This window comes from Bos taurus, chromosome 29 (genome assembly GCF_002263795.3).
Source record: "Bos taurus isolate L1 Dominette 01449 registration number 42190680 breed Hereford chromosome 29, ARS-UCD2.0, whole genome shotgun sequence".
Lineage (NCBI taxonomy): Eukaryota > Metazoa > Chordata > Mammalia > Artiodactyla > Bovidae > Bos > Bos taurus.
The window spans coordinates 49,793,738-49,802,925 of NC_037356.1; the positions used below are offsets into that span (position 1 = coordinate 49,793,738).

The following is a 9,188-nucleotide window of genomic DNA, read 5'->3' on the forward strand; positions in this document are numbered from 1 at the left end:
GGAGAGGCTTTCTTTCACCAGGTTTTCCAAAAACCAGCCATCTCTCGTGTTCCTTTCTGGGGGGGACCCCTGTGGGCACACTGTGGGGAATACAGCTGTTCCCTCTCCAGAGCGAGGAGCCCCAGCCTTCCCGTCTCCGGGGGGAAGAAGATGGGCTAGCGGGACGGGCCCTCCATCAGCCCCAGCCCTGCTCCGCATCCTGACCCCCAGGGGCCCGCTTCCTGAGTGAGGACCAGCCCACGTCCCCTTGAAGGAGGCGCCATCCCCCGTGGCCATGGACTTGTCCCGGTACAGCTATGCTCCAGTCCCTCAGGGTGTGCTGAGACTGGATTTTGGAAAAAAGGAAGGTCATGGTCACACGCGAGTCAGAGCTGGAAATGTGGGAAACAGGTGAACAGCAGGATTTCAACCCCAATCTGGGGCAGGCCTGCTTCTGCCTCCATCCTGCAGTGACCCCACAGTCCCTGGATCCCGGTAACAGGGGGCACAGACAGGTCCCCGGGGCTCCGTGTCCCACTGGGCTCAGAGGTCACCACCCCGCAGGGCCCGGCCTGCCCCTGGGGACCGGGAGGCTGAGGCCGCCCTCCAGACGCACTGTGCCCTCCAGTCCCACGGCGCAGGGTCCCAGCGTGGGTTCAGAGCAGGACAACCCGCTCAGTGGGGTCAGGACGCCGACAAGCCGTTCCTGGGTCCACCTCCCTTCCTGACTGGGTCACCACAGCCTCTGGCTTCCTCATGGAGCTGAGAACTGGCCAGCGTCCGCCTCCAGCCACATGGACCGGGGTCTGCAGAGACCCTGCCAGCCCCATGCGGACCCCACACAGGAGCGCCCAGCTGACTGCGCCCTGGGGGAGCGGCAGCCGCGCTGGGGCCTCAGGAGACGCTCACCTTCCGGGCAGTGGGAGGTGAATTCAGTGAAACCCAGGAGGGCCCCCAACCCCAGGTCTGTTCAGGCTTCTCCAAAGTGCAGGGAGGGGCGTGTCCCTGACGCCCACCACCATCGAGAAAGGCACACCATGACCAGGGGCCTGCTCGACTGCTGGAGGGGACCCCGGCGGCGCTCCCTGCGGTCCTGTGTGTGACTCATTTACCAGGACGCCAGAGGGGCTCAGCCCCGAGGGAGACCGAGGTAGGTGGGGGGCCCCACGGCCCAGTGCAGGCCCCATCAGCTCTGCCCCGGGGCTCACCTGTGTCCCAGTGCTACTGGCCGATCGAGGTCCCACACGCGGGCTCCAGAAGCCCTAGGGGAGCAAGGAACTCTTCTCTTTTTTATTTAGAAAAATCCTTTCTTTCTCTTGTATTTTAACAGGAAAATAACCCTTTGGTCAGGTGACACCCCCCTACTGGGGCCTGGTCCCACCCGACGGACCTGCTCCAGCCGGGAGGACCAGGGCCCGGGGATCCGTCAGCCCCCGGCTCATCCCGAAAGCTCCCCAGGATGCTGTGCTTCCTGTGAGTCAGACTCTGAGGCAGGGACTCACGAGACGGGAGCACACGCGGGGTAGAGGAGCAGACCCTGTCCACGGGGCTGCAGGAGCCCCTCGGGAGTGTCCCTGGAGCTGCCTCCCTGTCCTTCATCTGTCCTCCGTCAGCTCGGGCCACCATTGGAAGGGCTTAGCCCCCAGATCCCGCAGCCCCCACGCTGGAGAGATGCTTAGGTGGGGACACACAGCTGCTGCCACAAGCAGCTCGTTTGGGGCACAAATGGGGGTCGGGCATGGAGTGCCTCCCAGCAGAGGCTCCGGGACCTCTCCAGGCTCCTTGCCCAGGTGTCCTGGCCCGGGGAGTCTCTCACTTCCAACCGCGAAGGAGAAAGAGGCCCAGAGCAGGGAAAGGCAGGTGCCGGCCGGAGTGGGCCTCACTCCTGCCCACTCCCTGTCCCTGAGACCCAGGCCCCACTGGACCTCGGGGGAGGCTGGGCCTGGGGAGCAGGGCCCACGAGCCCTGCTGGGGCTCACAGCGTGGGAGTCTTGGGAGGACAAGAACGCACCCTGAGGGCAGGGGGCCCTGCGCCGGACGCCAGGCAGGGAGGCTGGGCTGGTGGGTCCCGCATGGGGCTGCCCGTCCTACACACGGAACCCCAAGGATGAGCCCGCGGGAAGAGCTGCAGCCTCCTCTGGGGCCCTGGGCTAAAGGCACTCGGGGCCCAGAGAAGCTTTGCTCCCAGGAAGGCCGGGAAGGCCGGGCCAGCGCCCACCTCGCCGTTTGCCGGGCAACAGTGCCATCTGGTGGCCATCTCTGCACACTGCGCCCGCCCCCTTCACTAAGAGACACGATGCCCTCCAGCCTCGCACCCCACCCAGCAGAAGGTGACTTTCTCTTTAATTACACAGCTGAATTCAGGAGCTTACTGAGCTCATCAGGAAAGAGTAACAAGTTCCTAAAAGCACTCTTGGAAAAGCGGCCGGGGTGCCTATAGTCGCATCGGCCTCCCCCAGAGCATCTGCTGTGGATGAACCTGACCTTGGCGCATCTGTCCAGGGTGGCCGGGGCGGGGGGGGGTGGGTGAGGAGGGGGTGTGACCACAAAGATCTGCTCTGTGTCTTCCAAACGTTCCCCACTTTTGAATCCACGGGGGCAGCTACAGTAAGAGGTTCTAGCAATCACCAGGCCCCTGTGACATCACAGACGACGTCGCGGGATGTGAACATCCTGGAGCCCTGACGGCAGCTCTCCAGGGCTCAGGAGCAGACAGCAGGCAATTTCAAGAGGATCTCATCTCCCCAGTGTGATGGCTCACTCGGTGTGTCCCCGCAGCCCGGCCTTGGTCAAACACCAGTCCAGATGTTGCCCCGAAGGTGCTTTCTGATGAGATTAGCAGTTAAATTAGGAGACTTAGAGGAAAGCAGGTCTCCTGCCCTCCAAGGGGTGGGCCTCACACACTCAGTCAAAGGCCTGACGGCCAAGACTGAGGTTTCTCAGAAAAGGTTTCAACCTCCAGGTGGCAACACAGGGAGCCAGCCTGCGTTCCTGCCCACGGAGCTCCGATGCGCCCCCTCCCCCAGCTGCATGAACCAGCTCCTTAGAATAAACCTCACAGAGAGAGAAGACCAACAGGGTGCACACCCACCGACTGGCTGTTGCTCAGGGTACTGGGAGGTGTGCTCGCATCCTAGGAAACAGTGACGCGCCCACTGCTGACTGGGGCTGGGCGTGACCGGGGCCCTAGGTGCGTGTAGCGGGGCAAGGCTGTCGGGGTCCACCTCGTGTCCCTGGTCTGGGGGAGCTGGGAGGCCCCTGGGAACACTCAGGGGCTCATGCAAACCTCCCACCTCCAGTTACTGAGCAGCACTGAACGCCCCACCTGACGGCACGCGGGCACACCCAGGGGCCCAGTGAGTACAGTTCTTTTACCTCTGGGAGACTTTCCTGAATGATGCGCTTTTGCTGGCGAAACCAGAAAGAGAGTCGCTTTGCCTGGGCCGGTGTCACCCGCATGGCCGTAAGCGAACCAGACTCTGACCTGCATCCTCAGAAAACGGGTGACGTGTGACAGACGGCATCTCGAAACCAGTGGGTCTTATCAGACAAGCGCTCCACCCCAGTTACGCGTCCTGTCTGTCTGTCTGTCGCCACCCAAGGTTCTGCCGATCATTTCAACGCGAAGACTGGCTTGAGGTTTGTACCTGTTGTGGAATCCTGCCCCAAGGCCGCAGGGGTGAGGCCTTGCCTCGAGGCCTCGGCCACGGCAGTGGAGCCCAGAACCAAGGTCACCTCCGGGGCTGACTGAGCCCCTCTCTAATTGTTGCCAGAAGGCCCCCGACCGCCACCAGCAGGCTTCCTGATCGCAGTTGGGCAGAATGCCCATCTCCAGTCACCCCATGGCGCCCTAAGCGATCACCTAACGCCAACCTTCCAGCAGGAACTTTCTTCGTCTCGAGGCCATAAAAGTTGGCTGCTAACCGCGGTGGGCTCTCCCTGGCAGTCAGGAGGTCAGCCCGTTGCTCTCTCAGAGCTCACTTTGACTCTGCTCTCTGCTCTCGACAGCCTTACTCCTTTCTGAAACGCTCTCTGTCCGGACATTCTTTTCCAGCCCGCACTCGGACTGCCAACGACACCCATGCCTCCTGGCAGGCCTCGTGGGTGATGCCTTCTTCTACCCTCTGTGACGTCACAACCCCCCACGGTCCCCGGGAACCCGACGGCAGAGTGACCTCAGCCCCAGGTCCGGGGACCCTCGTGGCCAGACCTGCCTTGAGCAGCCAAGGAGAGGGTTGCCTCTGCCCTTTCCCCGCTGGTACCAGCAGGTGGGCCAGGGCGCTGCTGACGAAAGGCAGCCTCTGTGATGCGGTTTCCCCCCGGGGGCCAGGGAGGCAGCTGAAGGCTGGCCCCACACATTTCTGGGGACCGTGAACACAGAGCTGATGGGTTCGGTCACACCTGTAAACCATGGGCAGCGTTTGGTAGGCGGGACACATCCTCCCTGGCCCAGGCCCTCTGGCTGCAGCTCTTAACACAAACTGCTGCTGTTTCCCCCCAAAGGGGCTTTCTTCCAGATGGTTCCTGGTCCATGAGGAGCCACCAGCCGGGAGGTCCTGGGCCCCAGAGGGTGCAGTGGGAGCCAGAGTGGCTGGTCCCTGCAGAGGCGGAACTGGGGGGCTGCGGAGGGCTGTCAGCCAGCCCACAGCGGCACAGTTGAGGCAGGACTCAGGGCCTGCTCACCACCGGAGCTCCGAGTTATCGGATAACGTGTGAGTGGGCCCTCTTTCTCCACGTTTCTACTTTAAATGGTGCTGACAAACTCAGCTAATGTGTGTTTCTGTCATTTTAAAGGTAGCCAGAACCCCAAGAATTCAAAAATTAGAATTTCCCCGATGTCACCCACTCCTGGCAGGACTGGGCTTCCCACCACGGACGTGAAGGCCTCTGAGGCCGAGGCCCGCCATCCAGCCAGGCCCGCCCGCCGCCCCCGCGGCGTTCCCAGGCTGAGCTTTGCTGCAGGCTGCAGACAGCGCCTCTCTGCACAGCCGGCCTTATCTCACAGCAGCAGCTGTGGGAGAGATTAGCTCTTAAGATGAGCTTGGATTTGAAATATTTTCGCCAAAGACAGAAATGTTTGAAGATACCAAGTTCCCAACGTCAGTTTATCGAAAGGTATTTGGGCCTTTGCAGGCCAGCGCTGAGGGCCGCTGAAATCTGCCTGCTGGGAACATTCCGTGGGGCTTTACAGCTTCGCCACAGACCCTGGCCACTCTGGGGGCCGCTGGGGGCAGGGGCTCAGAAGGGGACGGGCTGGCTGCCTTTCGGAATCCCTGCTCTGGTCTCACGGTGGGAAACGGGTGGGAAGAAAAGCATTAAGGAAACACAGCTTGAGACCCATTCCCTGCCTTAAAGAAAATCACACGAAATGGCGATTCTTTTGTACGAGGGAGATGTTACCATGAATGCACTCACTGAATTTTCATTCTTCAGACGCACACACCACACACACACCCCACCGTTTCAGGCTTCCATTAGCCCGTAACGAAATATCGCTTCAGAATCAACAGTCTTTGTGAGTAAGGACACCCACCCACTGCCTTGCACTAACGTGGCTCGAGTCCACTTTCCTGGTGTCAAATCAACTAGATTTTACCACTTCCATGTCAGCCCTAAGGGGGCTTCCCTGGAGGCTCAGATGCTAAGGGATCCTCCTGCCACCCAGGAGGCCCAGGTTCGATCCCTGGGTCACAAAGATTCCAACTGAGCAACTAATACTAGCATCAGCTCTCAGCTCAGTTCAGCCGCTCAGTCGTGTCCGACTCTGCGACCCCATGGACCGCAGCACGCCAGGCCTCCCTGTCCATCCCCAACTCCTGGAGCCTACTCGAACTCTGAGGGTTTACAAAACACCATTTTGACGTGATTTGTAATATTTAAAACTGCCCGTGGGTTCTGTGAAATGCACGCTTTTGAGGGGACTGGAAGCAGAGAAGGGCAGAAATAACACGTGCTGAAGCCGCCCCCCCCGCTCCTCGGCCCCTGGAGCCCAGCACGGCCGCCCCCGCACGTCAGGAGTTAAACGGCAGAGACATGTTGTTCGTTCCCAAATAGCCCGCTAATCCCCTGAATAAAGTTCCCATCCCACGGCCCCGGGTTGCTTGCTGTAGATAAGTTTGCTTTCAGCCTAGGAACCTTGCAAACAAGCAGAGATAAGACAGGCAAAGTAAAAATAACTGCTAACAACTTGAGGCTTTGCAGGAGCCTTGAGATCCAGCCTACGTGAGCAAGCAGCAGGACAAACAAATGTTCTGCTCCCTTGAAGGCCAGGTGGCTCCAGGAAGTCTGCAGTCCGCCTGCACCCTTTCATCTCCAATCCCCTGCTCGCCCTTTCCATTAGCGCAAAAGAAGCCGCATCCTACCCCAAAGAACGTGGTTCTTTAGGACATTAGTCCACCATCTTCTGGGCCTGCCGGCCTCTGAATGAAGGCACTACTCCTTCCCGAGAGCTCACCCCTGGGCTCCCTGGCCTGCTGAGCAGCCAGCTGTGCAGCCTGGGACTGGGCAACAGAAGGACCCTGGGAGGAGGAGCAACACTCACGGTTTCACATACAAAGCTCACTGGTGGCCTTCCTGGTGGCTCAGTGGTGAAGAAGCCTCTTGCCAATGCAGGAGACACAGGTTCCATCCCTGATCTGAGAGGACCCCCCGTGCAGGGGAGCAAATGAGCTCGTCTGCCATGACTATTGAGCAGGCCCAGGAGCTGCGACTGCTGAGCTCATGTGCCCCAACTGCTGACGTCCTCACGCCCCTGAGCCCGCGCCACGCAGCGAGAGACGCGCCGCAGTGAGAAGCCTGAGCAGCAGCTGGAAGTGGCCCCGCTCAGCACAGCCAGACAAAAGCCCTCACGGCAGCAGAGACCCAGCAATGCCGAAGATACACGGACGTCTTTGAAAAGCACGCTTCTCAAGTCAGAACGAGAAAGACAAACTGCGTATTAACACGTATACATGGGATCTACAAAAACGGTGCGAATGAAGCTGTTTCAGGGCAGGAAGAGACTCGGACATAGGACAGCCTGTGGACACAGAAGGGGCAGGGGGGCGGGACGGATTTCGCGGGTGGTGCTGAGACGCATGCACCACCATGTCTGAAACAGGTAGCTGACAGGAAGTTGCTTTAACACAGGGCTGGCAACCTGATGCCAGGCCTGGGACAACCTAGAGAGGTGGGAGGCTCAGGAAGGGGGGGACGCATGTATACCTCTGGCCGATCCATGTTGATGTATGGCAGAAACCAAGACATCAGAAAGCAATTATCCTCCAATTAAAAGTAAATACATTTTTTTAAAAAAGTAAATTTTAAAAACCACTTCTAATACATGAGTTCACAGCGAACGTTGCCATGGTGACCAGCATCCCTCATCCATGAGCGCTGCCAGCAGCCAACCCCTCAGGACCGTTACTCTTCTCCACACTCTGAGTGTCTCTCTGCAGCATCTAGTGAGCAATGAAAACAGGAAGATCGTTTCGCCTCTGTTTCCCCCCGTTTCTGACACTTCTCCTTTGTTTCACAGCTTTTGGATTCTCTATTAACAGCTTTTCACTGTTTTCTCTTTGCATTTCAGTCTGTGTGGTTCGCAGGCCCTATCTTTAGTTCAGATTCTTTCCTCAGCTGTATAGAGACTCCTGATGACCCTCTTAGGAGGCATTTTTAGTTCTGTTACTGTGTTTCCTTTCCTCTTCTCCTTTGCCTTTCACTTCTCTTCTTTTCTCAGCTATTTATAAGGCCTTCTCTGACAACCATTTTTCCTTTTTACATTTCTTCTTCTTGAGGATGGTCACCGCCTCCTGTACAATGTCATGAACCTCCATCCATAGTTCATCAGGCACTCTGTCTATCAGATCTAACCCCTTGAATCTGTTTCTCACTTCCACTGTATAATCATAAGGGATTTGACTTAGGTCATACCTGAATGGTCTAGTGGTTTTCCCCACTTTCTTCAATATAAGTCTGAATTTGGCAATAAGGAGCTCATGAGCTGAGCCATAGTCATCTCCTGGTCTTGTTTTTTCTGACTGTATAGAGCTTTTCCATCTTCGGCTGCAAAAAATATAATCAATCTGATTTTGGTGTTGACCATCTGGTGATGTCCATGTGTAAAGTCGTCTCCTGTATTGTTGGAAGAGGGTGTTTGCGATGACCAGTGCATTCTCTTTGCAGAACTCCATTAGCCTTTGCCCTGCTTCATTCTGTGCTCCAAGGCCAACTTGCCTGTTACTCCAGGTGTCTCTTGACTTCCTACTTTCACATTCCAGTCCCCTATGATGAACAGGACAGCTTTTTTGGGTGTTAGTTCTAGAAGGCCTTGTCAGTCTTCATAGAAGGGTGCGACTTCCGCTTCTTTGGAATTAGCGTTTGGGGCACAGACTTGGATTACTGTGTTATTGAATGATTTGCCTTGGAAACAAACAGATCATTCTGTCATTTTTGAGATTGCATGAAGTACTGCATTTTGGACTCTTTTTTTGACTATGAGGGCTATTCCATTTCTTCTAAGGGATTCTCGCCCACAGTACTGGATATAATGGTCATCTGAGTTAAATTCACCCATTGGGGTCCATTTTTGTTCACTGATTCCTAAAATGTCAGTGTTCACTCTTGCTGTCTCCTGTTTGATCACTTCCAATTTGCCTTGATTCATGGATGTAACATTCCAGGTTCCTATGCGATATTGCTCTTTACAGCATCAGACTTTACTTCCATCACCAGTCACATCCACAACAGGGTGCTGTAGCTTTGGCTCAGCATCTCCATTTCTTCTGGAGCTATTTCTCCACTGATCTCCAGCAGCATATTGGGCACCTACTGACCTTTGGAGTTCATCTTTCACTGTCATATCTTTTTGCCTTTTCATACTGCTCATGGGGTTCTCAGATATACCCATCTTAAAGCAGAGCTCCAAAGAATAGCAAGGAAAGAGAAGAAAGCCTTCCTCAGTGATCAACGCAAAGAAAGAGAGGAAAACAACAGAATGGGAAAGACTAGAGATCTCTTCAAGAAAATTAGAGATGCCAAGGGAACATTTCATGCACAGATGGGCTCAATAAAGGACAGAAATGGCATGGACCTAACAGAAGTGGAAGATATTAAGAAGAGGTGGCAAGAATACACAGAACTGTACAGAAAAGATCTTGATCCAGATAACCATGATGGTGCAATCACTCACGTAGAGCCGGACATCCTGGAATGTGAAGTCAAGTGGGCCT

At 56.4% G+C, this 9,188-nt stretch overlaps 1 long non-coding RNA gene across 1 annotated transcript; it reads left to right on the forward strand.

The window, feature by feature from the left end:
- Positions 1-2,712: 2,712 nt before the first annotated feature.
- LOC132344218 (uncharacterized) lies at positions 2,713-3,054 on the forward strand. The gene is made up of 2 exons (XR_009493389.1): positions 2,713-2,798; positions 2,942-3,054. It is a non-coding gene; the product is annotated as an uncharacterized lncRNA (long non-coding RNA).
- The last annotated feature ends 6,134 nt before the right edge of the window (positions 3,055-9,188 follow it).